Raw genomic sequence first — 5,142 nt, forward strand, 5'->3', positions numbered from 1 at the left:
AACAAAGCTTACTGTGGCCTCAAACCCCTGGGCTCAAGTGATCCTCCTGTCTCAGCCTCCCAAGTTACTGGGATTATAGGCCTGAGCCACTGTACTTGGCTAGGCCTATAACTTTTGTAGCAAGACTTACCTTTTGGAGAGAAATGCTAGGGTTTTATGTCCACAAGTCCACCTTGCTCTGATTTCCCCCAGCTTTCCCTACGTTCACATGTGGCTGCATCATCTCAAGAGGATCAAATGAGATGAGGTATGTAAAAGTTCCTAAAATAATCACTGTGGAACAATAGGAATTATCATAGTTATAAAGATGGCTGCATTTACATATCAGGCCTTACACTCTGACATCCTAATACCAATACCTTAAAGTATGGATTTTCCTGTGTGTATTTATCTTTTCAGCCATTTATTCATCTCCCCTTACGTTTTGGAAGTTCTTATAATACAGTTATTTTAGTAAAAATGATACCAAATTGGCATATTTTGTGGGCTTGTATTTTTTCGTATCTTATCCTCTATATACCTAAATATTCATGATCTCTCTGTGACTCCAAAAGCCCCATGGTAGACCTAGTGGTCTTGGCAGAAATATTCCATCTACTTCTTAGAGTTCAAAAGTTCTGTATTATGCAGGATTAGGTCTGGCTGCATGCAACAGAAAACCCCAAATAGCAGTGGTTTAAACACATAAAGGTTGAGTCTTTCATTAAAAAGTCTGGATCCATAACATTCCAGATGAGGCATAGCAGCACCACAAAGTCATCAAGTCTTTCTACTCCATCTTGCTTAGTACTGGCTTAAATCTTGAAGTAAACTCATGGTCCAAAATAGTTGTTAATCTCTAGCCATCACATCTGCATTCTAGGCATTAGGAAGAAGGAAAGCAAGGAGGCAAAAAATGGGCTTTCTAGCTGTCTGTCCCCTTACGGAACCTTCCCTGAAGTCAAACACAACGCTTTGATTTATATCTCTTTAGCCAGAGTTTAGTCATAGGCCACACCTAGCTGCAAGGAAGACTGAAAAATATAGTTTTTCTATATGACACATTGCCTGTGATTCTGTTAATGAGAAAAACAAAAAGGCAAAAATGGAGGCAACTAACAGCTTCTGCCAAAGTCCTTTTTAGGAGGCTATAAAATGATAGTTAATGTCAATTTAGACATAGTAAATTGTATTGAACAATCTGGCACATTGCAGGAAACTTCACTTTGGAAATTCACACAGTCAATTAACAACAGGATAATGTGGTTGGAGTTGTGCTGGCTATGAAGGAGTCAAGACTATAAGGGAGCACAAGTTTAAAGTGATGGGGCTTTGTGTGTACCCTCTTAGCTAGAGGTCTCCCTGCTCTGCACCTTTGGCACCAAGTCTAGGAACTGCCAGTGCCATGGTGCCAATAGGTTCCTGCCCCACCACTAGCCACTCTGCTATGCTTTCTTAAGAACAGTTTTTTGGCCAGGCACGGTGGCTCATGCCTGTAATCCCAGCACTCTGAGAGGCCGAGGTGAGTGGATCACCTAAGGTCAGGAGTTCGAGACCAGCCTAGACAACATGGTGAAATCCTGTCTCCACTAAAAATACAAAAACTTAGCCAGGCATGGTGGTGGGCACCTGTAATCCCAGCTACTCAGGAGGCTGAGGCAGGAGAATTGCTTGACCCCGACAGGTGGAGGTTGCAGTGAGCCAAGATCGTGCTACTGCACTCCAGCCAGGGCAACAAGTCCAAGACTCCATCTCAAAACACACACACAAAACAGTTTTTCTCAGTTGTCAGTTAAACTGTGCTTGAATTGGGCATTATGATCTTGTTGATTTTGCTGGCAGTTTCATATAACATTGTGGAAAGTGATAACAAGAATTTTTGCAGCTACTTCCAGCAGTCATTTCAGTGCGTTGCTAAATCATGATGTGTTTTACCATTAAAATATTTAATACTTTGAAAAGTAACAAAAATGAGTTACTTCAAAACTTCATTTTAGTCTTCATAGAATAAGAATTGTAAGCAGTGATTCTCTGAAGCAGTGGCTGAGTTAAATATTTAAGTATGTAGATACTTCAGAACTGTTACCAAAATATGAGCTTTTAACTGTGTTTTACTTGGAACACTAGATTTAAGGAAACCTTTACGCTCCACTGAAGGTGCCCAGTGAACTAAGGAATACAGTTTTGGAACAGAATTTTGATGCATGCAGATATTAAATTCCTGACCTAATTAGCTCCATGCTCTGATTAACATTTGACCAAATCAATGCAGACAAATTTTCTTGTATAGAGACAAGGTCTCACTATGTTGCCCAGGTTGGTCTTGAACTCCTGACCTCAGATGATCCACCCATCTTGGCCTCTCAAAGTACTGGGATTACAGGTGTGAACCACCATGCCCAGCCCTAGACAAAATTTTTAATAGACATAATCCCAGTCCTAGAAACTTTCATGGATGCTAAGTATGCAAAAGATGCTAATGATAAATAGTAATCAGGAAGATGCCCATGAAAGTAGTAGACAAATTTTTCTACCATCAGAGTGGCAAAACTTTAAAAGACTGATAATATTCACTATTGGCAAGGATGTGGAAGAAAAGAACAGGTATTGTCATATGAACTCTCATAATACTGTTGCTGGTACTAAAAGAGGATGCACTTGAAGGGCATTCTGGCAGAGCCTTTTATTTTATTTTTTATTTTTTTTTAAATTGTACTTTAGGTTCTGAGGTACATGTGCAGATCATGCAGGATTGTTGCATAGGTATACACATGGCAATGCAGTTTGCTGCCTCCATCACCCCACCCCGTCACCTACATCTGGCCTTTATCCTCATGTTATCCTTCCCTGACCTCCGCCTACCACCCGCTGTCCCTCCCTTGGCTACCTCCCAACAGACCCCAGTGTTTGATGCTCCCCTCCCTGTGTCCGTGGCCATGTGTTCTCATTGTTCAACACCCACCTATGAGTGAGAACATTTGGTGTTTGATTTTCTGTTCTTGTGTCAGTCTGCTGAGAATGATGGTTTCCAGATTCATCCATGTCCCTACAAAGGACACGAACTCATCATTTCTTATGGCTGCATAGTATTCCATGGTGTATATGTGTCACATTTTCCTTGTCCAGTCTATTGTCAGTGAGCATTTGGATTGGTTCCAGGTCTTTGCTATTGTAAACAGTGCCGCTATGAACATACATGTGCATGTGTCCTTATAATAGAATGATCTATAAGCCTTTGGGTATATACCCAGTATTGGGATTGCTGGGTCAAATGGAATTTCTATTTCTAGGTCCTTGAGGAAGTGTCACACTGTCTTCCACAATGGTTGAACTAGTTTACATTCCCACCAACAGTGTAAAACTGTTCCTATTTCTCCACATCCTCTCCAGCATATGTTGTCTCCAGATTTTTTAATGATCGCCATTCTAACTGGCATTAGGTGGTATCTCGATATGGTTTTGATTTGCATTTCTCTAATAATCAGTGATGATGAGCATTTTTTCATATGTTTGTTGGCCTCATATATGTCTTCATTTGAAAAGTGTCTGTTCATATCCTTCTCCCACATTTGAATGGGTTTGTTTGTTTTTTTGTTGTAAATCTGTTTTAGTTCTTTGTAGATTTTGGATATTAGCCCCTTGTCAGATGGGTAGATCGCAAAAATTTTTTACCATTCTGTTGGTTGCCAGTTCACTCTAATGATTGTTCATTTTGCTGTACAGAACCTCTGGAGTTTAATTAGGTCCCATTTGTCTATTTTGGCTTTTGTTGCCAATGCTTTTGGTGTTTTAGTCATGAAGTCCTTGCCTATGACTATGTCCTGAATGGTTTTTTTATGGTGTTAGGTCTTATGATTAAGTCTTTAATCCATGTGGAGTTAATTTTAGTGTAAGGTGTCAGGAAGGGGTCCAGTTTCTGCTTTCTGCACACTGCTGCCAGTTTTCCCAACACCATAAATTAAATAGGGAATTGTTTCCCCATTGCTTGTTTTTGTCAGGTTTGTCAAAAATCAGATGGTTGTAGATGTGTGGCATTGCCTCCAAGGCCTCTGTTCTGTTCCATTGGTCTATATCTCTGTTTTGGTACCAGTACCATGCTGTTTTGATTACTGTAGCTTTGTAGTATAGTTTGAAATCAGGTAGCGTGATGCCTCCGGCTTTGTTCTTTTTGCTTAGGATTGTCTTGGCTATGTGGGCTCTCTTTTGGTTCCACATGAAGTTTAAGGTAGTTTTTTTCAGTTCTGTGAAGAAGGTCATTGGTAGCTTGATGGGATAGCGTTGAATCTATAGATTACTTTGGGCAGTATGGCCGTTTTCACGATATTGATTCTTCCCAACCATGAGCATGGAATGTTTCTCCATTTGTTTATGTCCTCTTTTATTTCCTTGAGAAGTGGTTTGTAGTTCTCCTTGAAGAGGTCCTTTACATTCTTTGTTAGTTGTATTCCTAGTCATTTTATTCTCTTTGTAGCAATTGTGAATGGGAGTTCCCTCATGATCTGGCTCTCTGTTAGTCTGTTATTGGTGTATAGAAATGCTTGTGATTTCTGCACATGGATTTTGTATCCTGAGACTTTGCTGAAGTTGCTTATCAGTTTAAGGAGACTTTGGGCTGAGATGATAGGGTCTTCTAAATATAAAAACATGCCATCTGCAAATAGAGACAATTTGACTTCCTCTTTTCCTATTTGAATACCCTTTATTTCAAGCCTAATTGCTCTGGCTAGAACTTCCAATACTATGTTGAATAGGAGTGGTGACAGACGGCATCTTTGTCTAGTGCCAGATTTCAAAGGGAATGCCTCCAGTTTTTGCCCATTCAGTATGATATTGGCTGTAGGTTTATCATAAATAGCTTTTTTAATTTTGAGATATGTTCCTTTGATACCTAGTTTATTGAGAGTTTTTAGCATAAAGGGCTGTTGAATTTTGTCAAAGGCCTTCTCTGCATCTATTGAGATAATCATGTGGTTTTTGTCTTTGGTTCTGTTTATGTAGTGGAATACATTTATAGACTAGCGTATGTTGAACCCGCCTTGCATCCCTGGGATGAATCCTACTTGATGGTGATGGATAAGCTTTCTGATGTGCTGTTGCAATCGGTTTGCCAGTATGTTATTGAAGATTTTTGCATCTATGTTCATCATGGATGTTGGCCTGAAA

At 39.9% G+C, this 5,142-nt stretch overlaps 1 protein-coding gene across 9 annotated transcripts in view; it reads left to right on the forward strand.

Annotated features, from left to right (window-relative positions):
* Window positions 1-5,142, forward strand: part of ANKRD31 (ankyrin repeat domain 31) — a 211,792-nt gene that overhangs the window by 190,903 nt on the left and 15,747 nt on the right. The gene's annotated exons all lie outside the window — the stretch shown is intronic.

The sequence above is a fragment of the Callithrix jacchus genome, chromosome 2, assembly GCF_049354715.1.
Source record: "Callithrix jacchus isolate 240 chromosome 2, calJac240_pri, whole genome shotgun sequence".
NCBI lineage: Eukaryota > Metazoa > Chordata > Mammalia > Primates > Cebidae > Callithrix > Callithrix jacchus.